Here is a 27292-nt window from a genome sequence, read left to right as displayed (position 1 = left end):
TTTCCTAGGAAATTTTTACCCCCCTACCAAATCTTCGGATTTAAAGCCATCTTGGCCAAAGTGACTGTGTCTGTTAAGAGATACTACATAGTGGTATCAATTTATGATATAACATTTGAGTTTGTCTTTGAAGTAACCAATAGCCGACAGGGAGGTAATAATTTCCTAGGAAATTTTTACCCCCCTACCAAATCTTCGGATTTAAAGCCATCTTGGCCAAAGTGACTGTGTCTGTTAAGAGATACTACAGAGTGGTATCAATTTATAATATAACATTTGAGTTTGTCTTTGAAGTAATCAATAGCCGACAGGGAGGTAATAATTTCCTAGGAAATTTTTACCCCCCTACCAAATCTTCGGATTTAAAGCCATCTTGGCCAAAGTGACTGTGTCTGTTAAGAGATACTACTTTGTGGTATCAATTTATAATATAACATTTGAGTTTGTCTTTGAAGTAATCAATAGCCGACAGGGAGGTAATAATTTTCTAGGAAATTTTTACCCCCCTACCAAATCTTCGGATTTAAAGCCATCTTGGGTAAAGTGACTGTGTCTGTTAAGAGATACTACAGAGTGGTATCAATTTATAATATAACATTTAAGTTTGTCTTTGAAGTAATCAATAGCCGACAGGAAGGTAATAATTTCCTAGGAAATTTTTACCCCCTTACCAAATCTTCGGATATAAAGCCATCTTGGCTAAAGTGACTGTGTCTGTTAAGATATACTACAGAGTGGTATCAATTTATAATATAACATGTGAGTTTGTCTTTGAAGTAATCAATAGCCGACAGGGAGGTAATAATTTCCTAGGAAATTTTTACCCCCCTACCAAATCTTCGGATTTAAAGCCATCTTGGCCAAAGTGACTGTGTCTGTTAAGAGATACTACTTAGTGGTATCAATTTGTAATATAACATTTGAGTTTGTCTTTGAAGTAATCAATAGCCGACAGGGAGGTAATAATTTCCTAGGAAATTTTTACCCCCCTACCAAATCTTCGGATTTAAAGCCATCTTGGCCAAAGTGACTGTGTCTGTTAAGAGATACTACATAGTGGTATCAATTTATGATATAACATTTGAGTTTTTCTTTGAAGTAACCAATAGCCGACAGGGAGGTAATAATTTCCTAGGAAATTTTTACCCCCCTACCAAATCTTCGCATTTAAAGCCATCTTGGCCAAAGTGACTGTGTCTGTTAAGAGATACTACAGAGTGGTATCAATTTATAATGTAACATTTGAGTTTGTCTTTGAAGTAACCAATAACCGACAGGGAGGTAATAATTTCCTAGGAAATTTTTACCCCCCTACCAAATCTTCAGATTTAAAGCCATCTTGACCAAAGTGAGTGCATACACTGAGAGATCACATTCAATTATATGAATTTTTAATGTGACTTTTGACTTTTCCTTTGATGTTACCAGAAACCGACAAGGGGGTAAAGATTTCCAGGTGGTAAAATTTTCCAGGGGGTAAAACTTTCCAGGGGTAAAAAATCCCTGTGACACCGGCACTGGCTATATGGTATGTGGACTTACACAGTTTAATCTGTAATCCGAACCACCTGAATGCGTTTAACCCAATGCTTTCCCATCGCGAAACGAACCCGGAACCCCTTGCAACAAAGGTACGCGCACTAGCCACTAGTCGAACAGGGAGGGCATGAAGAGATGGCTCTCAGATAGAATTATAAAATGATTGTTATGAAATGACATGTATACACACCGATACTTTATAACTCAGAAATTTTTCGCATTAATACTATAATGTTATTTTATGTAAAATAACGCAGTACTAATTAACAAATAATGATTTGCAGTTCTGATCCTCAAAACGTATATTGATTATTTTCGTTCGTTTTTAGTTTCTTTTCTTCTTTTCTTATCGAAATTTTATCATGAAATTATCGTACTATGAAATTAAATGCTTTTGGAGATTTCCTATGACTCATCACTGGAGAAGAAACAATATTTCAGTGAAAAATATTCTCTGAAAAAGTCAATCTATTCAACGTTATTACGATACATAAGCCACGTAATACTCTTGCATAACTTGTGTCTCTTCGCAGAAAGTAAGGATTTTCTAAAAGTCCTACCTAGAAGTTCAGAGTATTGTCCGTTCACTCTAGAATGGAGGATTGTTTACAAACAACAATTGTAGTGCGAGCGCCAAAACATTGCTTCTCAAATTACATGGTTAATTCATGGTTGCCATGTACATAAATCGTCAAACTGAATGTACCTACTTCTGCACTGTCATGGATAAATTATTATTACTACATATAATTGTTATTTTTGAGATGACTGAAACATTAATGTTATGACACATCGAGTTAATTATGATGTAATACAATCTTACATATAATGCTCACTCAATTTTGTACAAGTGTTCTTGTAAGAAACTTGAGAAAGCCATGTATTGTCTGTTTACTGCAGCTTGGCGCTGTGTTTTGACACAAAAGCTGGCTAGCGAATCTTAGCAGTCCTTCCCCTCCATTCCCCTTATCTCAATGGCAACAGTGGTACTAACTAATCAACTTTAGCACTAGTGGGGTTTGGCATTTTCAACTTGCATACATTTCGAAACAAACAGTTCATTTCTTTGTGAATTTATTGATACAGTATGTTAATAGTGAACTATATCAGTTTGATCTTTTTAGAAATATCGTACCGTAGAAATAAACACGGCCTTAAAGTGAGAATATTATTTGGATTTTAAGAAGGTGGGGAAAAGAGAGCGAGGAGAACGATGAGAAGAAAGAAAGAAAAAGAATGAAAACAGAAACACTTTTGCATTTACTTCGTAATGCATTTAAGTAGTCGTGAAACGGACAAGGGATATCTCCACCCACTAGCACAATATTTGCGGAAGCGTTGGCAACATGAATCAATCTCCCGCCAAATGGTAGTAACGAAAATTTTTAAAAAATAACTTGCAGTGCATATAGTATTTCCTTGGTATTTTTTGTATTTAAAGCCAAATAGCACAGCATATGCGAATATGTTCAGTATATTCCCAGATATGTGTAGTATCTTCTCGACAGTTGCTAGGAATATCGCTGTTTCCGCTTTTTATATGTATTTTTTTCAGTGTGTTCCTTATATATGCTTTTAAGTTTTTCCACACATATTCTTTTTAGTATATCAATATATTCTCTCTCTTTTTTTTTACAATATATTGAAGAGATTTAGGATTTAGATTTCTGGGCTTTTGGCATCTGATTTGAGGGATGACGTCCCTCGGCGAGCACACAATCCGGGGAAAGGGAAGGAAGAAAGGATTGGGGAAGGAAGGAACTGGCCTGGGACCTATAAGTTAGGTACCACCCCGGCATTTATCTGGTGTGAATGAGGAAAGTCCAGGGAAACCTCATTCAGGGTGGCTGGCTTGAAAAAGCGTGTTACACTTTTTGACCGAGTGACCCCACCTTAAATTGAACCCGTGACCGCTCGCACCGAAGTCGAGAGCGTTAGCGACTACGCTACGCGGGGTCACATTATATTGAAAAGAAGGTTTTAATGTACTAAGAAGAATATCCGTAGAAAAAACTGAAAAATATGCTAAACATATTGAAAAGAATATAACATATTGAAAGAAATATCCTAAAATATATATAAAGAGCTGATATAGCGATATTCTTAGCAATAGCTATATATTCTCAGGATAAACTAAGCACACAACCACCGGAATATGCGATATGTTCACAATATTCCAGATATGCGTAGTATAATATTAGCAATTGCTAAGAATATCGCTATATCAGCTCTTTATGTATATTTTAGCATATTTTTTCAATATGTTATATTCTTTTCAATATGTTTAGCATATTTTTCCTTTTCTACGGATATTCTTTTTAGTACATTAAAATATTCTTTTCAATATAATGTGGCACCGCATAGCGTAGTCGCTAACGCCCTCGCCTTCGGTGCGAGCGGTCACGGGTTCAATTTCCGGTGGGGTCACTCGGTCAAAAAGTGTAACACGCTTTTTCAGGCCAGCCACCCTGAATGAGGTTTTCCTGACCTTTCCTCATTCACACCAGGTAAATGCCGGGGTAGTACCTAACTTATAGGTCCCAGGCCAGTTCCTTCCTTCCCCAATCCTTTCTTCCTTCCCTTTCCCCGGATTGTGTGCTCGCCGAGGGACGTCATCCCTCAAATCAGATGCCAAAAGCCCAGAAATCTAAATCCTAAATCTCTTCAATATATTGTAAAAAAAAAAAGAGAGAATATATTGATATACTAAAAGGAATATGTGTGCAAAAACTTAAAAGCATATATAAGGAACACACTGAAAAGAATATACATAAATGCGGAAACAGCGATATTCCTAGCAACTGTCGAGAAGATACTACACATATCTGGGAATATACTGAACATATTCACATATGCTGTGCTATTTGGCTTTAAGTACAAAAAATACCAAGGAAATACTATATGCACAGCAGGTTATTTTTTTTTATTTTTGTTACTACCAATTGGCGGGGGATTGATTCATGTTGCCAACGCTTCCGCAAATATTGTGCTAGTGGGTTCAGATATCCCTTGTCCGTTTCACGACTACTTAAATGCATTACGAAGTAAATGCAAAAGTGTTTCTGTTTTCATTCTTTTCTTTCTTTCTTCTCATCGTTCTCCTCCTCGCTCTCTTTTCCCCACCTTCTTAAAATCCAAATAATATTCTCACTGTAAGGCCGTGTTTATTTCTACGGTACGAGCTTTCTGAAAAGATCAAACCGATATAGTTCACTATTAGCATACTGTATCAATAAATTCACAAAGAAATGAACTGTTTGTTTCGAAATTTATGCAAGTTGAAATTGCCAAACCCCACTAGTGCTAAAGATGATTAGTTAGTACCACTGTTGCCACTGAGTTAAGGGGAATGGAGGGGAAGGACTGCTAAGATTCGCTAGCCAGCTTTTGTGTCAAAACACAGCGCCAAGCTGGAGTAAACAGACAATAGTATCTCTTTAGTTCCCGTGTGAGCAAGACGTTAAGTGTCATAAAAACATCAATTTAAAATCTATTTTGACGCTTCACATAACATAAAGTTCATCTAAAATAATTGAAAAATATCTTTCCTAATGTGTCATGTAAAATTTAACTAGTTCCCCATATAAATGTGCTTTTCATTCGTACTCGTAATATTGGATAAATAATTAGTATTTACATAAATGAAATAGCTATTTAAATCCATTACTACTACTATCACTACTACTCCTAATAAAATTATTATTATCATTATTATTATTATTATTATTATTATTATTATTATTATTATTATTATTATTATTATTATTATTATTATTATTATTATTATTATTATTATTATTATTATTATCTGAATAGAGTATTTGTAAGAGAATTTGAAAGTTTGAAAGAGGAAATAATGCAATTAAGGTATCAAAATGAAAAACTTAAATGAACTACTCTTGAATAAATCCTGTAATTGTTTGAAGTATGTATCAGTAGAACCTTCTCATAAAATCCTAAAATTGTTGATATAAGTTATTCTAATCATTTCCCATGAATTAACTAGAAATGAGAATATACAATTTTTAGACTGTAATCAGGAAGAAGTTGAGTTTGATGAAAACAAAGATCAATGGGTTCAAGTTATTTCACGTAACAAAAAGAGATTAGAGAACAAAAGATCAAGAGAGACAGATAATAGAGGGAATTTCAGCACTGATTTAAATAAAAATCAACGTAAGTTGACTTCTGGTAGTGATTCTGACAAAATTGATTTGGTTGCTAAAAGTAGAGAAACGGCATTATTTGTTACTAGATTTGATCCATCAGTAAAAGAAAGTGATATTGAGACTAGTGTGAGCGATATAAATGTAACCTATGTCAAATGTACTAGACTAAAAGCTAAATACGATACCTATGCCTCTTTTCATGTTGAAGTGTTTGAAGCTGACTTTCGAATTATTAATGATCCTACGATTTGGCCCAGTGGTATATTAATCGGTCCGTTCTATGGAAAACTCTTAACAACTAATTCTGAAAATCAAATAAATAATGTTAATAAAAATAACTAGTTCAATATGAAAGTCCATATTTTGTATCAAAATGTTCGAGGACTTAAAACAAATAGTAATATATTTTTGTCTTCTGTTGCCGACTGTTCTTTCGATATTATTACTGTAACTGAGTGATGGTTTAATCATAAACAACATACTGAGGGCTATTTTCCTGAAACTTATAAATGTTTTCGTTCCGATAGGAATTATATTACTGATCAGTGTAGCAGAGGTGGGGTGTCTTGCTAGCAGTTAAAACAAATATAAATTGACAAAGGAGATTTGACTTGGAATCTGAAATTGAGTGTGTTTGGATTGAGATTGATACATTGAATGGAAAAAATATTAGCTGCATGTTGTTATTTTCATCCAACTTATTCTGTTACAAGTTTTATGAATCTATCTTAATTATATTGTTTCCAAAGTGAACTTTTGGAACTATGAAGTGGTGATTATAGGTGATTTGAATATATCCAAAGTTGACTGGAGGAATAGGAATCTTTCAAATGATATAAACTATTATTTTAAAATCAAGGCTAAAATTCTATCTAATTTCTTAGATGATATGAATTTGAAAGTTGTTTCAGGGACGTCTGGTCTAGATTTAATTTTGTATAACACATATGTTCAATCTAATAATTCTGTAGTATCTCTAGTTCCGCCTGATCAGTATCACGATCCGATTGAGATTATTGTTAAATTATCATCTCTAATACAGGAGATACGAAGTGATAGCTTTTTGTTATATCAAAAGGGTGATTATCTTTCTTTATATAAAGAAGTCCAAAGGCTTCCTTGGGCCAATATTTTGTTGAATTCAAATATTGATATTGTTGCTCAAAATATTAATGATGTTATATTGATGCAATTAGGAATAATGTTCCTTTAGTAACCAAATCAATCTCTAAATATCCGAGATGGTATTCTGGTAATCTAATTTATTTGCTTAAAAAAAGAATAATGTTCATAAGAAGTATAAAAGAACCGAATCTCTTCAAGATTATAATGTATTCTCTAAATCTCGTTCTGATTTTAAGAAGCAACTTACTATCGATAAAACTAAATATTATAATAAAATTGAGAATAGTTTAAAAAATAATCCTAATATATATTGGAAGTATACGAATAATAAAATAAATGATAAAGATGGACACAAGACAATGTTAGTTGACGACGAATTCTTCTCTGATCCTCGACTGTTATCTGAAGCTTTGGCCAAACAATTTGTAGCTGTTTATCATAAAGATGAAACTAATGTGAATGATGTTAATGTTACTTTTATGGCCAGTCAATTTTGTAGTGATCAAATATTCTTTTCTACTAAACAGGTAATTGATATTATTCAAACTTTAAATGGTAAAGCTTCTGTAGGTCTTGATCAAATTCCGATTTTTATAATTAAAGGTATATCTGAAATAATTGCACCAATTTTGATATCATTGTTTAAAATTTCATTTCTATCTCATTTCTATCCTAATGTATGGAAAACTGATGTTGTAACTCCAATTCTGAAAACTGATGAAAGGTTCGTAACTGATTATAGACCTATTTCTATTTTTGATATAATACCTAAAACTTTTGATTAAGTTCTTTACAATTACCTTTATAGTTCCGTCGAACATCCTATTATTTCTGAACAGTACGGTTTTATAAAGGGTAAATCAACAGAACTAAATTTGAACAAAGTTTTGGCATTGGTTTCTCCTGATGGGCATAATCGGGCATAATCGTAGTCAAGTCAATACTATCTATTTTGATTTTGCTAAAGCCTTTGTCAAAATATCTCATTATATTCTTCTTAAGAAACTTCATTCCTTTGAAATTCCTAAATATTTAATACTATGGTTCGCTTCCTACTTGTTTGATCGTAAATTTGTAGTTAGATATATGGGTTGCAAGTCATCTGTGTGCAAGATTTCTTCAGATGTTCCTTAAGGATCCAATTTGAGTCCATTATTATTTTTAATATATGTCAATGATATTGGTAATTATTTAAAATGTCAATTTTTACTGTACGCGAATGATCTGAAGATATTTTCTGAAATAGTAAGTAATCGGGATCACCTTAAATTTCAAGCCGATATTAACTCAGTTTATCAATGGTCTATACAAAATTTACCTCCCTTGAACATGAACAAAATAAAAATTATATCGTTCTCTTTGGGAAAACTTATATATGCTATCTTTTTATACTCAATAAATCAGCATATAATTCAAGCTGTTTCAATCAACAAAGACTTGCGTGTTATGATGGATTCTAAGTTACTATTTGATCATCATGTTTCTACCACGGTTTCCAAGACTAGAAGGAATCTGGGACTCATTAAAGGGATTGCCAAAGATTTTAAAGACATTGCAAAATATAAAATCTTATATTGTGCATATGTTCGATCCCATTTGGAATTTGCTAGTTTAATTTGGAATCGTAATCTTACTAGTATTATTCAAGTTTTCGAGTCAGTCCAAATTTCTTTCTTGGCTTGGTTAAAATATAAATTTAAACTACACGATATGACTAATAGGGAGATTCTTGCTAAGCTGGATTTACTAGCTCTTGAAGTTCGGCGAAATCTGAGACAAATCAAATTTATTCATGATATAATACACGCTAGAGTGAATTTAATTGAATATTTATATAATAAAGTTCCCCATATAATTCTAGGGTTTACCGTTCTATATTATGTAACACTCAATTGGTTGGTTCTCCACTATTTACTAATGTTGACAATATAAATAAAAAATCTCTTTAAATTGATTTATTTGATCCGAATTTTACCCTACTCAGAAAACAATATTTGGAATGCTTTATTTAATAAATATATAAAATTTACCATGGTTTAGTATATTGTCTATTGAATTTTCATTGTCTCTGTTTTATTTAAATTGTTTATATCTGTTTATGTGTATTATTATATAATTTCTTTGTAATTTGTTAATTTTTTATTATGTTCAATATATTTAATTTCTTAATAATATATTATACTTGATTTAATAGCTATTGAATCGAGGTTATGTCGTAACTTTCTTTTGTAATTTAGTTTATATCAAATTTATCTGCTATTTTTTAAAATTTGGTCGAGATGATTTGATGTATTTTTAATTTGTTTTGTTTTGTTTGTATTTCTCTTGTAATCTTTTATTGTATATTATAGTACATATGACCATTTTGGCTTCGGCTGCGGTCTTTATTATCAATCAATTCAAATTATTATTATTATTATTATTATTATTATTATTATTATTATTATTATTATTAAAGAGGGCATAACTTATTTTACCGTCACGGAATTTATGGATAGGCTCGCACAACACCTAGCTGTATACGCCAGAAGGCTCCACAGATACAAGAAAACGACTGCTCGAGAGAAACAGAATAATGATTTTTAACTATACTCAAAATAGTTCTACCAGAAACTCCGGAATGAGAAAACTGACCAAACAGAATTGCCAACTACCATAAAATCACAATTTATTGGTCTCAGATTTGCTAAAAAAGACTGGAAAACATCACACCAAAAATAATACAGTTAAAGAAGAATCAATCAGATATCCACCAATTCAAAATATGGAATATATTCATTTTATATAACAGAAACAAACGTCAAACAAGGAAATTGGAATTCTGCAGGTCCTGATCATACTCAAAATTCCTGGTACAAACAATTCACAACACTACACAGTAGCATCGCTATGTACAATAAACCGCATTCTTTGAAACACATAGGATATTTCTATCTTTCTAACAAGCAGAAAGATATTTTTCTTACTACCGAAAAATGGGGACACTAACCCCTACAAATTATAGGCTGATCAAGTGCCTTTCTACCAATTATACACGCGAACAAAAGGGTCTTCATACTTAAATTTTTCACATCTTTCAACGTTAGAAACCAACATTGCATTGCGCATTGGTTGGTTGAGAACTAAGTAAGGCGTTCTACAAGCGCTATAGTTTGTTTAAAAGATATGAGTGTAGTAAACTGCAAAAAAGTAGAATAAAATACAAGTCTCTACAAGTTTAATATTTACAGAACTGTTGATATCATGAGAAAATAACAGTGATTGTATTTAACCTTAGACATACCATGGAAAAAACAATGTTGTTGAAACATAATTTTGTTTCATGTAATTCAGTATTATCTAAAATCTCAGGATGTTTTACGTTACTCTTTCAAAATTGCTTTCACTTTTGTAAGTTTTCAGTTTAAATATCTCTCCTGAAACTTAATGAAAAGAAGTATATCACGTGCGGGGTAACTTGATTCCCATCTTTGTTTTGCCCCAAAAAAAGAAAAAAACTTCTTTTATCCCCAAAAAATACTATAATATTCATTGTTTTTAAAAAGTATTATTCTTATTACGTATTATTCACATAATAAAGCCAACAAGAATGTTTTCAGTTATTATATTATTGTTATCCAGTGTGTTCGAAAAATGCAATCGAAAAAAGAGAAGGACAATTCCAGAAAGTAAAAACGAGATATTCAGTGTGTGACGGTTTAATTTGTAGAAAACATTTCACCAATAGAAAGTGTGTCACATTTTTTAGAAAATATATACCTTTGATATTTTGTTACCACAGTTTGTATATTTTTAGACACATAATAATACAGAGTACTATTAGAAGCGCTTACGGTATCAAAAGAACAGGAATTCTTTCTTGTAGAACGCCGTACCTTATCATTCACTATTCCTTGCTACATTTTAAGTAATCGAGAACTAATTTAGTAAAGAAAAATAACCAAGAAAGAAACTAAAACATAAACAAATATGAATACGAATGACTGTTTCTGATAATATTTCAATAAGATCTATCTCCTATCTCTACTCTCTCTATCTACGGTCTCTTTCTCCTAGTCAATATGTCCATGATTATTGGATCTCATCTCCAGATGGAGAATTTAGAGCAAAGAGAATTTATCATTCACCATGTAACAACAAATTAAATTTTAAAGTATTATTTTGAAGTAGAGTTGATTCGAACTGAAGAGCGTGGAATCACTAGACGAGCGACTGTAATAGTTTAACTATTCATCCACTACTCTTCAACTACTGATAAACTCTCCTAACTTCATAATTGTCTTCAAAAATGAAAGGTCGGACAGAGGAAGAACAAAAAGAGTTTGAGTAAATTACAGAAATGAACACAGACGCTTTCCGAATGAAGTTTAAAGTAGTCAAGTCTCCGTTAGAACAATCCTTTTGAAGAGATATTCTGGAGTAATAGTAGTCTAGCAGTAATCAGTTAAATCATACTTTCCTCTTTTAATCTATTTTTGGAATACTATATTTTGATGTTATCGTAGATGTGTCGCAGAACTTTACATTTCCACTAGAATTTGAGTATTTAATTTGACAACCAAGTTTGGTCTTAATTTTGAAAGTAACAGTGCATTCTTCATGTATTATTTATATATTCTAATAGTCCTGAAACAATATATCATCCAAACGCTACTTCTATAGTGTTTTTGGATTTCTGGAAGCGAAACTTCATAATGTTATGTTTTTTCTTACTACGTTAAAATTCCATATCTTTATCTCGGATTCCTTTTCTCCTTTCTCTTCTTCATCTTCCCATCTCTTTTCTCTCTCTGTTTCACTTCCGTACCTCTGTCTAACAAACCCTCATCACATTCAGCTTTTCATTGTGTGTTTAAATTTCACCCCATTGACATATGGGTTTGGTTCCGTCTAGCTTTAGTCTTTCATTTTATTGATATTAATACATGTTAATTTTTACATTGAAACTCTGCTCATGTTGCTTGCTTATTTTAGTATGTGATAGACGAAGGGAGAGGGCTGGATTAACCCATCTCGAGGTCCGGGCTAGAAAAAATATGTGGCCTCTGCTGACTTCACCTAACACATTTCTGCGAAAGTACAGTAGGAAAGTTAAGGGAATATGTTTCATATCTTTGGTCATATTTTATTTTATGATGATTCTTTTCATGATTCTTTTTAGATAGCCAGTTGAGATTTTGATCAGAGTGAAGGCCCCTGTTCACCTGGAGGCCCGGGGCTATAGCCCCGCTAATCCTTCTTAATCCAGTCCTGCGAAGGGAGAAGAGAGACGAGTTTCTTTAACTGACACGATTATGGGTTGAAGTATCAATTTCGCGCCACTTGGTACCTGCACGGCGGTTGCTGTCAAAATTTTTTCATGTCAAGTGTACCGTGCTAGCAATGCCCATGTATACATAATGTATGACTACAAATATAAACAGTTATAGTGGTCAATATAACACCATCTATGTAAAAGATTTTAGCGTATCATTACATGGCAAAAATTACTTTGCTAATTTAACCGATTGAATGACAAAATATCATTTTATCGAGAATTAAAACAAACTCAAATCTTAGCGCCTCATTCTTCTTGTGTAAAGTAACCAAGTGAATTGGCGAAAACACTTTTGTCAATTTTCTGCGTATCTAGTATTCCAAAAATAGATTAAAAGAGGAAACTATGATTTAACTGACTACTGCTAGACTACTAATTACTCCGGAATAAATATATGGAATTTTAACGTAGTAAGAAAAAATATAACATTATGAAGTTCCGCTTCCAGAAATCCAAAAACACTATAGAAGTAGCGTTTGGATGATATATTGTTTCAGGGCTATTAGAATATATAGAGAATACACGAAAAATGCACTGTTACTTTCAAAATTAAGGCAAAACTTGGTTGTCAAATTAAATACTCAAATTCTAGTGGACATGTAAAGTTCTGCGACACAACATCAAAAGCATAGTACACATGCTTTATTTGTGCGTGGTTCGGTTACAAATTCGATAGTATCCATTGAACGTACAACTTATCCGAAACCAGTAGGTGGCGTATATCATATCGTCCAATCCAGACTACTAATGCAAACGGAAAAGTTGAATGAGTGCTATTTTTCTGATAAATGTCTATCAGAAATATCCTATATTAGAGGTCCAGACTGTGTCGTAATGAAAAGTTACTAATGTTCCAAAGCGAAAGTAGATTTTCCTTATAGAAGTTGCAGTCCTCGTATGTTTTACATATGAAACGTGAATGAAACACATTGATATATGGGATGTCGAGATAAATTACAGGATGAAACCATTTTGTGAAAAAGAATACGAATAAAATCTTCTCCTGAAATAATCAAAAAACGGGGCCATTTTCTAGTCATCTCTGACGATTTATCTGTTGTAGACATCTACTCTGAATTTCAACTATTGCGAATATAACATTCTAATTCGCATAAATAGAATGTACACGTCAGAGGCGAATCGGTTCATCGTGTCAGACGGCTAATGGCGTTTTCGCCGATCCCAAGAGGTTCATCCAAAACATGGCTGAAGTAGCACTTTTATTGCCTACATACCGATGACGTCACAAAGTTTCAAGTTCAACCTGCTACTATGCTTGTTGCTTTCGTTCCTGTTTTGTGTGATAATTTAAAAAAAGAGAGTTGAGATTATCAATATTATTAATTGTAAAATACATTGCATTATAATTATTCATTTATGTTTATTTCTTCCGCGGTGCAAATTCGTGTATATTATCCTTAAATAAGTTTTCTATCAAATAAAAGTTTCAAGAAACGCATTACACATTAATATTATTACTGTCTACAATTTTAAATTTTTTATTAGATCACACATAGCTGATGATGGCCTAGCAGGCATATCGTGGGACGTAAAACTTAAAGATTTCATTACGTTTGCAAGTAAACAATTTGTGCGTTCTTCATCATAGACTGTAATGATAAGTAGTTTCAAATTTATATTCGTCTTTTGGTCTGACTTTTTATGTTTCCTTGTGCCTTCGCATCCTTCTCTCGCTCTCTTTATTTACCTTTATGTTCAACTCCTGATTATTGCCTCTCTTTCGCTTTTCTCTCTCTCTCACACACACACATGCACATGCACACAAACACACACACACACACGCTTCTTGTGCGTGTTCCAGATTTAAAACTGACAAGAGAACATCTTATATTGATAGTACCATTGGTCAATCAAACAATGTGCAATCGATAGCGGAGTGAAAAAAGTGAGAAATCCAAAGTTTTACGGGCCGACATCCAGAAACACAGGAGACACAGAGGAAAGAAGAATCTAGAAACATGTGAAGATAACAATGCAAAAGATACATTGATACAGAAATAACTTACAAATGATCAAAAGATATCAAAATGACATTTATACAACAGTATAGTAAGTAAACATTGTGCCCACAGACATTCTCAATAACATAATATGTAATGCAGTGTTGCCAACTAAGCAGAAAATAAAGATTTGTTAAAATACGCTCCCATAGAAAACGATGACTAGTAAACAAAATCACTTATACAGAGAATTCAAAGATCAAATTATGCCAACGAATTTCCTGCTTGTTTTGAAGCCGTAATGAGATATTGGTTTGAAACACATTCCCATAAAAAACGTTGACTAGTAATCAAAATCACTTATGCAGAGATCCCCAAGATCAAATTATGCGAACGATTTTGAAGTTAGACACATACACGCCTTAAGGTCATACGAGAAATTAGATGTGGTTAATGCGACCCCGATTATTGAAGACGTGTTGAAACTTGTTATGACATGTTTGTCGAAGGTAATCACGTGTGTGTATGTGTGTGTGTGTGAGAGAGAGAGAGAGAGACGGTAAAAGAATAATTGTGAGGTTTAACAGAGTGAAGCTGCGTTCAGAGCATCGTCTTTCGCTTGATTGTTGTAATAGTGTGTGTGTTTGTTGAATCTTGTTTCGCTGGATTTCGATACCTGTGAATAAGGTGTGATCACTGGACGTTTTTATTAAAATAGGTAAGTAAAAAAAAACTTAGAAATAATACTATATTACTAAAAATGTTACGGTCCATGATTATCACGGAAGCAATAAAACAGTATGTTATGTCTTCATTTAGCTATAAAGGCACTCGAGACAACAAGGAATAAACTATATTTACTCATAGCCGTTTCGTATTTGATAATGAGAATGAAATCTAACGTTAAAACACATATATGCATACATATAAGCGTATCTGAATGAGTTGTAAATGTTTCGTGCTCTCCCTCTTCGTTGTACATTGAATTCAGTGTTACAAGGTATTTAGATTCAAGAGCATAAGATAATATGCTAGAGTATGTGTTTTGATGATTCGTATTTCAATTCGTTCACAGCTGACGTGAGAAATGTCTGGAGTCTTGCATACAACAGATAGTGAACGTTGAACGATAAAGACATATCACTTGTATTTGTATTACGAAAGAAGAGTTATATTATGTGTTTTAATTTTGTTAATATGATGTCTACCTGTCTGTTTGTCTGTCGATAGTATGTGCTCGGGAACCAGCAAACCATAGCACAGATTCAACGATAATTTTCACATTTCATGAATGTTTTCACAATGAACATTCGTCCCTATACCTATGAAATATAAATAAATAATATAAAAGTGTATATCTGTCTCCCTGTCTATCTGTCTCTATGTGGTCTGGGAGAATCAGACAAGTGAACCGAAAAGTGATCAAAAATTGGGTAATGGTCTCAGACCAAGACGAAGAGAAGATATGTGTGTTTTAGCTGTTGATAATATCATATGATAATTTTAAATAAAAGTGTATATCTGTCCGTCTGTCTGTCTGTCTGTAATCTGGTGGGTCAGACAAGGAAGCCGAAAAGTTATCAAAATTTGGTCATGGTCTCAGACCAAGACGAAGCAAAGATATGTGTGTTTCAGCCATTGATAATATCATATGATAGTCTTAAATAAAAGTGTATATCCGTGTGTCTGTGTGTGGTCTGGGGGGATCAGACAAATGAACCGAAAAGTGATCAAAAATTTGGTCATAATCTTAGAATAAGACGAAGCGTTTCGAGGTGGTAAACTCGAGTTCACGTTACTTTCAGTTATCTTAATCCTCATGAGGTAAGGAAAACCCCACTAATAGGGATGGGTTATAGAAACATGTACAAATAATTTAAAATGATTGATATTAGTGTCAAATCCATAGATTTTGGGGCCGTTGTGTTCAGTGATGAAACTTCGAACTCATTAACATATCATCTAAGGGGGTTGAAGTATTGGTCACAAGGGGCGATCTCGATACGTGTAAAAATAATTCAAAATGATCGATATGAGTGTCAAATTCATAGTTTTCGGAGACGTTGTGTTCAGTGATGAAACTTCGAATTCATTAACACATCATCTAAGGGGATTGAAGTAGTAGTTTCCAGGGCTGATATCGATACATGTAAAAATAATTCAAAATGATCGATATGAGTGTCAAATCCATAGTTTTCGGAGACATTCTGTTCAGTGATGAAACTTCGAACTCATTAACACATCATCTAAGGGAGTTGAAGTAGTGGTCCCCAGGGGTGATATCGATACATGTAAAAATAATTCAAGATAATCGATATGAGTGTCAACTGCATAGTTTTCGGCAGTGGCGGCGATTGGACGTTAAAAGTGGGGGGGGGGGGCAAGACATGATCTGAATATTTGTATATCATTGTTAGTTTCTCTGGTTATTTCTAACACTTTGTTTGACGAAAGGTTGTATAACTAATAGGATACTATATTTTTCGGTTAAAACACCGTATATCGCATTTCATATTTTCTTAAGTAAATAGACAAGAGCAACGCAAGTAGGTACTATCCCTTTGTACTCTTAAACAACGAAGGTGTCAGAAGAGACTTGATTCCATGCTCATGAACATCTTAAAATTTTGTCTGGAAAATTGTGTATTCAGATTATTTAATAAAAAATTTACCAAACAAATAAATAGAGAGAATAATATTAAACATAGTAATGAATAACGAGTCTTGTTTTGTAGAAGTTATATTGAAACTGGGGATTAATGAACAACTTAATTTTTAATTCCACACCACTCTTAGAAAATGAAAGACATTAATACTGCAAGCATATGCTACATTTGAAGCAATATTTGCTTTTGCAGCTTCCCGAAATATGTTCGTTGCCATTAGGTGCAGTTTTCACTTTCTTGGAACACATTAGAACACAATAATACTTAGAATCACTCCACACTCCAGTTATAGAAAATAATCCTAAAATCTAGAATTGTGTTGAATTCACTAAATTTCATTGTATATACGCTCGTGCACCCCTAAACACACCACTCACTCGTATATTACACTACAAAACAATGAAAAAGGTAGAAGTTGTTTCTTATTACGCTCTTTCTAATCAATATTCCTTACTTTACAAAGGAGAGAAGACATTTTAAGAACTGTCAGTTTATGTGCAATTAAAGAATGTCTTGTGAAATAGACTTCTTTCTTTGCGAAACGTTCTCTCAGTTAGTTTCAAAGCAGCTAACTAACATATCGAGCCCTTGTAAGAAAGGGGTATAGAAGCAAACCCTGCTAAATATTTGGCCTAGGAATTAATTCGTGCGGGTAGACAAGAGATGGCGCAACGAACGGAGCGTCCCACAGTTCCGTGTATCCACACATGTGTTGCAAACCCCTGTCATCGCGTATCGTTCGTAGTATAGGGCAGTGGATTAAAGCGTCAACAACACCAGTTTGTAGTTAAGTGAACATGGCGCAATTTGTGCCTGATAAAGTGTTTTTGCAGGGTGTCCTGCTGCATTACTTTAACATGCAGAAAAGTGCGACTGAAAGTCATCGTATTTTGGTGGAAGTGTATGGTGACCATGCTCTAGCTGAGCGAACGTGTCAGAAGTGGTTTGCACGGTTTAGAAGTGGTGATTTCGGCTTGGCAGACCAAGAGCGAGCTGGACAGCCAAAAAAATTTTAAGACGAAGAATTGACAGCATTGCTCGAGCAGGATTCGTGTCAAACGCAGGAACAACTTGCAGCAGCATTAGGCGTTGATCAAACAACAGTCTCCAAACGCTTGAAAGCCATGGGAATGATTCAAAAGATGTCACATTGGGTTCCACATGAATTAAAAAACAGAGACGTTGAAAGACGAAAAACCATTTGCGAATTGCTGCTTCAACGACAGAGCAGAAAGGGGTTTCTGCATCGAATTATTACGGGTGATGAGAAGTGGATCCATTACGAGAACCCTAAACGAAAAAAGGCCTGGGTGAAACCAGGTGAACCAGGTCCATCACAACCAAAACGAGATATTCTCTGTGCAAAGGTTATGCTGTGCATATGGTGGGATATGAAAGGTGTGGTGTACTATGAGCTGCTGCAACCGGGTGAAACTATGAATGGAGAACGTTATCGACGACAATTAATGCGTTTGAAGCAAGCTCTGGCCAGAACACGACCAGAATGGGAGAACAGACATGATAAACTTATTGTTCAACATGATAACGCTCGCCCACATGTCGCAAAACCGGTCAAAACCTATTTAGAAAATGTCGGATGGGAATTTTTACCCCACCCACCGTATTCACCAGACGTTGCTCCTTCGGACTACTACTTGTTCGATTGCATGAACAACGATTTGATTGGACAGCGGTTTACTTCTTCAGAAGATATCGAAACATGGGTCTCTGACTGGATCGCTTCCAAGGATGAGGACTTCTTTCGCCACGGAATCCGTACATTGCCTGACAGATGGGCGAAAGTGGTGGCTAGCGATGGACAATATTTTTCTTAAGGTATTTATGTATTTTGTGTTTGTACTACAGCTTCAATGTGTGCGTACCAACCGCACGAATTAATTCCTAGACCAAATACATTTTCGAATTTTATCTGGGAACGAAGAAAAAGTGACGCCCTCATGTTTTCAGAATTATTGAACAACTTGTTTTTTGTTTTGTTTTGTGGTTGATTTCACTCATTTGTATTAATAGTCACCAATTAAAAAAAACTGTTCAACAATTCTGAACCAAAAGGGCGTCACTTCTTCGTTTCCTGAGAAAATTGAAAAATGGATTTAACAAGTTTTGCTTCTATATCCCTGAATGCTGGAATTGTTGTGCTCCAATAGGTCAATTTTGGGGTTATTTTCTGTGGCAATTAAAACGCAATTCTTGTAGCTTTCTTAACTTCACAAGTAAAAACCAATACGTACTCACGCAATGGCAAATATTATATGGCACCATTTTTTTTCTATGAAACAGTAATACATACGAAAACTTTAACTTCCAAATGAAATTATATACATTAATGGGTTACTTCAAAAAAGGTGGGGGGCAACTGCCCCCCTTTGCCCCCGTAATCGCCGCCCATGGTTTTCGGAGACGTTGTGTTCAGTGATGAATCTCCGAACTCATTAAAACATCTTCTAACGGGTTTGAAGTAGTGGTCGTAAGGAATGATATCGAGAAATGTAAAAAATAATTAAAAATGATCCATATTAGTGTTAAATCCATAGATTTTGGGGCCGTTGTGTTCAGTGATGAAACTTCAAATTCATTAACACATCATCTAAGGGGATTGAAGTAGTGGTCTCCAGGGCTGATATCGATACATGTAAAAGTAATTCAAAATGATCGATATGAGTGTCAACTGCATAGTTTTCGGAGACGTTGTGATCAGTGATGAAACTTCGAACTCATTAACACCTCATCTAAGGGGGTTTAAGCAGTGGTCACCAGATGCGATATCGATATATGTAAAAATGATACAAAAGGCTCGATATTAGTGTCAAATTATAGATTTCAGGGCCGTTGTGTCAGTGATGAAACTCCGAACTTATTAACACATCATCTAAGGGGAAGACGTGGGGGCTCCTGGGATGATATCGTGGATCTGATTACACTATATATAGTTCTCCAGATATAAGGCGTACAAGATAATTTTTGATTGAAATATATTGGATCTTGGATGAGGGGTTACAAAGTTTTTGATTCAAAATATATTGGATCTTGGATCAAGGGGTCACAAAAGGTTTGAACGGCCCTCTAAATTGAGTTTTCGTGATTTCTGCTGAATAAGAACATCATACTGAGTTAAGTGATAGTTTTCGCCATCAATGAGACATCATACCTCTCGTAAGAGAGATACATAAAATTACAGTTTAACGTCCTAAAAATAGGCTCCTTACTTTGTAAAAGGGACAATATTATTGTCTAATACATACTTTCGTGGTCGCGCAACCTATGAAAGAATAAGTATAAAAACCACTTACAGAACGTTTGTACATTAGACAACACATTTGAACCAGATTGTAAACATACATTTGTTTCACTCCCGTGGAATACGTAAAAAGTTAAAAAAATCATTTTTTAGCACACGTTAAATACGTAAAAGGTGTGCTTTTTGTTTTCTTGACAGTTCTGTCTTTCCGTATAACGAATTGAAATCTATGTATGTTATATATATGGGGCATTCTGGGTTTGAAAAACGGAATTTTTACACTGTTCAAAATCATTATTTTCCTTATTTTTCTTTTCGCCATAATGACTTATATTAACACCAATACAGTGGTTCAACACGAGAACCAATATTTTGAGAAATATTGGTAAATTTGTAAAATGCTCTGAACGGAGGTGACAGCTAATTGAATGGAGAAGACTTTATATCAGCACGGATGTGTCATCACATGAACAAAGGTGACAAGACCATCTCTGTCCAATTGAAAAGTAAAAATTTGTAACTAATTTCGGAAAAAGTATTATTGCATAATATAACATTAGTCTTACACATGTGCATAAATGATTGCCACTGTGCAGAACTCAATTGTTGACATTATCATTTAAATGAAGTACAGTATTTTGTTTTAACAGATGCTATCCTTAATAATTGATTATTATAAGAAGAAATACGATGTGCGCATTAAAGATTTAACTAGTTAAGAAGTCTCATTGTGACGAAATTATACTTCCGCTAATTTTACAGATTTTGTGTAATATCTTCAAAATGGATAAAATTAATCAAAAGGTGGAAAATCATTGTACTAAACAATATTATTTTGAATGAAATACCGTTATCACGACTCACCTATGTACTTTTGTTTTGCAGCCATTATTTAACGTGAAAATAAATGTCGTATCTCTAAAATGTTTGCAAAGCGAAAGCAAACAGGTGAGTCGTAATAATTTTATCTCATGCAAAATACTCTACTCTAATATACTGCTTTTCCACTTTTCGATTAATTTTATGTATTTTGAAGATATTACAGATCACATCCCCTCCGTGCACGCAATAATGAACGGAGGTGACATTCCTTTATACGCGCGGAAGTAACAAGTTCCGCCATTATGGCACGATTAAGATATACCCCTAAGGTTAGATCTGTTTACCCTTATTTTCAGCATTAATTCTTAAAAAGTAACATTATGATTCAACTAAATTAAAATTATCATCTATAAATACCTTCTTTTAATTTCCAACGGAGTTGACTGCTTGTCTTGAACCAATTTATAACAAGTGCGATTTCGGATTAATAAAAAGGAACAACCACCATCAACAAACTTACCTCGCTTAACTGGCGCCTTCCTTGGAAAGTTCCATAAACTATCAAGTCCTAAGACTACGATAAAAATGAAGTTGAGAAATATGTCGGACATATGTGTTTTTCAAGATGCATTAGCACGAAGGTGATTAAAAAACTGGATACAGAAAAGAATGTTACATTTAATAGCATAACAAAGGTTTAGCTTAATAATTTATTTCCATCTATTCATCGTTACTCGTACGGTACAAAAGTATTCTAATATTTGGCGAATAAAAGATAGTACTTTAGTAATTTCGAATCATTCAAATAAAACTGTAAGTGCTTACAATGCACTGTGGTGATATATCATCTATTTTGACATCACTATTTTAAATAAAATTATAAAAATATTACTGAGTTCATTATTAATTTTAAATTACCTTTGCAATATATGGACTTACACAATTTCAACGTGTTTTGATTTCTACCTGCCTATCAGCATATCACTTACATCAAAAGTCCCATTTCAAATAGAATGACATATATATATATATATATATATATATATATATATATATATATATATATATATATATATATATACTGTTTATATTTATTTGGAATATAGTTTTAAGTAACGAGATGCATTTCTTTTTTATTTTAGGTTGAATACAACTGAACAAAGATACGAGTATATTCCTTATTATTAACGATAATGTTATTCCTTTTTTAAACACATATAATATATTATATCCTCTTTTTTACATACCCATATATTCCTTTAAAGTGCTTATATCTTTTATATATATATATATATATATATATATATATATATATATTAAGTTTTACATAATACTTATAAATCCTGTATAAATATTTATATATACATATAGGGAAATATCCTTTTTCAATTACGTATATACATATAGGGGAATAAAATGGAAAAGAAGAAGAATACACAAGAGTTATTAAAAGAGATTACGGCCTTTATTAACGACATAGAAGAAGAAGAACAAGAGGAAGACGACGTAGTAAATAAAGAGACGCAAGTAAGGGAAATAGATGACGTAAACAGGATAGAAGAAGAAGATGGTCATCATCAGAGAAATGAGCCCATAAGGAAGAAGAAGAAGATGAAAGGAAGAAGAAGAAAGGAATACATAAGGTAAAAGTAAGATTACCAACATGCAATAGCGCAAGAAGAGGAAGAAAGACATGTAGTTAATGAAATTGAAATAGCAGCAGAAGAAGAAGAGATTATTACCAGTGGCAAAGAACAAGAAGAAAAAAATAGATGCAGTTAATGAAATTCAAATTACAGAAGAAGAAAAAGATAATGATGAAGAAGAAGATAAATATAAAATCCTATTAGAAATATTAGAAAATAGAGGTAACAGAATGATAACACAAAAAGAGGAAAAGGAATCGTCCGTCTGTATTGAAAAAATTAAAAAATGGATACAAGAAGTGGAAGAAGATGTCAAAGAAAGGACAAATTAACTAAAGGTGCTAAATCTTACGTTTACGCAGATTATGGGACATTCTTATAATGACGAAGAAAAAATAAAGAAGAAGAGTTTTACGTAAATGAATTACAAACTGACTTTACAATTTGCTTCCGAATCCTGGAAAAGATGAGGAAGAAGAAATATATCAATCATTTATGGAAATATTAGCAGAGGCTAATACAGAACATGAAGAAATAGAAGCTGATTTAGACGAAATAGAAAAAAGAATGGATGAATTCTACCTAAATTTCAAGCAGAACGAAACACAAATGTACAAGTGGGATTTGGAAATAAGAGATAACATAGATTGTTATCATGGAAACATCATATTTCATACAATAGATACAATATGGACAGCACAATGCTAAGAATTCGATTAGCCCCCGTGCATGCAGATGAAAATCCTTTTATGGCAATTGAATCAAGTCTACGGGCTCTAATAATTTATTTACTACGTAATGTGGGTCAACATGATTACGTAGGAATAACAATCACAAATGAGAGAGAAGGACATCGCCCTTTTTGGTTATCGTTCAGAGAAGGAAGAAATCTCTCAGCAGAAGTATTATGGACGAGCTAGGAGAAAGTACTACAAAGTAATACGGCTTTTCCTATAAATGAAGACTGAATAGTGAACTTTCACCATATACGTATACCAAGAGGACAAGGTTATTTGAAACATGTTATAAATACCAGTGAATATATAAAGGCAAAACGTGGCATTATCACAATTAAGAACAAAGGTACACGATGCTTAGCACATGCAATCGTCGTTGCAACTGAATTAAAAAGCTCAAGGGGAGAAATCAAACCGAATACAAAACATATGTAAACCAATATAAATATATAATAGCAAAAGAAGCAGAAGACCTGCGTGAGGAAGCTGATGTAGATCTTAGTCATGGAGTGGAATTCCTGAAATTCGTAAATATCAAGAACATTTAAAGGATTATAAAATTGCAGTGTATATGGGACTTTCAGGAAGTGATGTCATGTTTGAAGCACCACCAAGTGATAACGAGAGAACATCTTTAAATTTACTTTACATAGATAATCATTACAACGTCATTGAAAGTTTTACATCATGTTTTAGCTGTAGTTATTATTGCGAAAGCCGGTTGAAAGCGAAACATTTGAAACATTGTACAGCTATATGTTATCGCTGTCACCAGAAGCCACCATGTGACTTTAAAGAAGCCCATATTACATGTAATGATTGTAATCGTGAATTTTATGGTCAGTCATGCTATGAATATCACAAGTCAGCTCCGTATCAAGATGGAAAGCCTTTCTGTTCAATTATGAAATGTGCCCAGTGTTTGAAAATTTATGTTGTGAAAGGACAAGGATCTAACGTGTTTGGAGAAACGTATTGCAATATTTGCTATATTATAATACCACATAATCATGAATGTTACATGAAAGTGAATGAAAGAAGAAGAAAATCATAAAAAGCCAACGATACAATTATCATGGAAAAGAAAGCTATGATTGTATTTTGAGTTGGTTTTGAGTTTAACGTCCCTTTATTGGGACATGATGTAGAGAGAAGAGAAAGAGATACGACATCTGTAATATATGCATATGTGATTCACTAAGTAACTGTAGAAATTAGTAAAAGGACACATTAGAGAGCGAAAATGAGGTCTAGAAGTCTGAACTTTTTAGAAACATCCTAGATAGGTGAAAATATAGTTAAAAATTGCAAAAGGTTTCATGTAATTTACCTTTATTTTCTTATATTCTAGTATACTTTTTTCTTTCACATCCAAACATCTCTATTCAGAATTACGAGATAAAGGTGAAGAGAGAAACATTACCATTTCAAGAATTATATCAGGAATAAGATCATTTGACTTAGACTAGATTCGAACTCGCAACCCTTGAATCCATGGCTCAGCGCTCTACCGATTTTTTTACTTAAACACTTTATTTACATGCTTAGCATTACATAATGGTCACAAGAAGATTTAACGTTAAAAAAAGAGAAAAAACTCACTAAAACATATTGATAGTATATACAAAAGAGCAGACGATTAAGTTAAGACAGTTATAAAATTAGCAAAATATTTCCGCTTACGAACAATAGAAATGCTGGTAGCAGCGGATTTGAAGAAAGCAAGGTAAAGATCGGGGTGATAAGGTCCGGGGGTGGTTAACAAATAGACAATAGTGTGTGCCACAAACCAAATAACAGTATTATTCTTTGTAACAGGATAGTAATTAAAATCTGGGTAGAGTATTAAAGCAGTGGCACGAAAAGAGGAATGATGAACACGACATATTTTGCTTAAAGTACACACAACTGGTGCCAAATACTAGTGACTGAGGAACAAGTTTCGAATCTATGACTAAGTGAGCCAGGTTGTTGGCAAATATTACCCAAGTTATCAGCACCAATGTTTAAGTGATACAAACGTTCTTTTGTTTCATATGCGTTATTAACAATAACATACCAAAGAGCTTTGTGGGTATAGTTCAGAAATTTAGCATGAACATTACACCAGATACGAGACCAGTTATGAGAGGGTTGCTTGACTATTATATGTGGTGTAACTGCGGGATGAATGTTTAAATAGTACCAATACAAGTCCTTAACAGACATGCATTCTATTTCACATTTTGCCAAAAGTGCGTAAGCCATGTCTATTATGACGTCTTTCAGGTTAGGATATTTCCAACTCCACGGGAAAGCATTGATAAGTCCCTCAAGATCAATATAGGCAAAACACGCTGCAAACACCGCTGCAGAGACAGTGCTGTGAGTAGAACACGCGACCTAGCAGCTGCGATGTAACAAGAGAGCTTTGGCTTGAATGTTTGCATCTAGAAAGCCAATGCCCCCGTCCTTGGGAATCAAACGTAACTGAGTAGAAGAAACACGTAATAATTTGCCGTGCCAAAGGAAAAACAACGCAGAACTATGTAAGGAGCGGGCGATATTGTGGGGGAGGGGATATATCTGGGCGAGGTGCCAGAGTACTCTATACCCAGTCTGTTTAAGAAACAACATTCTGTCTAATAAACTAAAATGACGATGTTTCTGAAAATAAAGAATATTTCTAATTTTTGCAGCAATGTGGGCGAAGTTAGTAGTAATGGTACGTGTGGTATTAGGAAACCATTCAATTCCTAGTATTTTAAGAGAGTCGACAACCGAAAAATAAACCCCATACTCTTGAGTGCAATTTTCATTTAAATACATAATTTTCGTTTTACTGTCATTTAATTTTGCACCAGATATTGTTTGATACTTAGTTAGTAAATGCAGAATATGCTGAATTTCTACAGGGCTGATCACTAAGTAATGTGTGTAATGTGTACAGGGCATAGCTTTGTGCAACAATTTTAGTATTATATACAGGGACCCCTGGTGAAAGAGATTGAACAGAAAATAACAAAGGCGCCAGAGATAAACTAAATAAAATACTGGACATGCTATCGCCTTGAAGGATTCCGTTATTAAAAGGAATCGCTACACTTAAGCCACAATTAATCTTCATCTTAGTGGTTCTCTGAGAATAGACACCTTTAATCATAGAAATAAATTCGTCACCAAGGCCAAAGCGAGTTAGCACATTAAACAAATATTGATGCTGAATTCTATCAAAAGCCTAGTCCAATGAAAGAATAACCACTGTATGATCAGTTTTACACTCATAATATGCTATAAAATCTCGAAGATTGGATAGCGCTTCATACATATGTCGAGTCTGTCCATGGCCATATCGGCAGGGGCTTAAGAGGTCTTCAATGTATGTTTTCATTCGCAGAGTGAGACAACGGGTCAAAATTTTGAGGTCCGTACACAGTAAGCTGAGAGGTCAAAGGGAATCAACGTCATGGGCGTTTGCATGTTTGGGAACCAACACAGTGATACCCGTTCGTAAGGAGGTTCCTAAAATGCAACTATCACGATACTCGTTAAAAAGGTCAGTGAGAAAGGGAGCAAGGGAGTCAAGAAAAGTGACATAGAATTCCACGGGCAAGGAGTCGACACCAGTGTATTTGCCTCGCTTACCATGTTTAATAGATGTCATAACCTCGTCTACCAATTGAGCTAACAACTTCTGTTGAAAAAGCCTGACTTCTACAAATATCGGTTTCTGAATGGTGTGTATTAACCAAGTTGGCCGAGATAATTGCTTGATATAGCTATTGCAATAATAATAATAATAATAATAATAATAATAATAATAATAATAATAATAATAATAATAATAAAGCAGAAGAAGAAGAACAGAATTTAAAAAGTCGCATATGTTAAAAGTTTGACGTGCAGAGTAAGTCCTAATATGAGATATTATTAATTATATATAATAAATACAAGCGTGGTTTGTTCGTGCGTGCTACTCAAACTGCGCAACTCACTACCGTAGTCCCATAAGGGTTGTACGCGTATGGTACAGTAGCCTTGGGTCCTCCAACCGTGAAGAATGTTTCGGTTT

The 27292-nt window shown here is 33.8% G+C and overlaps 1 protein-coding gene across 1 annotated transcript in view; it reads left to right on the top strand.

Annotated features, from left to right (window-relative positions):
* The window catches only part of LOC145661604 (phospholipid-transporting ATPase ABCA3-like), a 1415399-nt gene that overhangs the window by 1134018 nt on the left and 254089 nt on the right, over positions 1-27292 (top strand). The window lies entirely within an intron of this gene.

The sequence above is a fragment of the Thermobia domestica genome, chromosome 10 (genome assembly GCF_964235325.1).
Source record: "Thermobia domestica chromosome 10, izTheDome1.hap1.1, whole genome shotgun sequence".
NCBI lineage: Eukaryota > Metazoa > Arthropoda > Insecta > Zygentoma > Lepismatidae > Thermobia > Thermobia domestica.
This window is presented reverse-complemented; position numbering and strand designations above follow the sequence as displayed.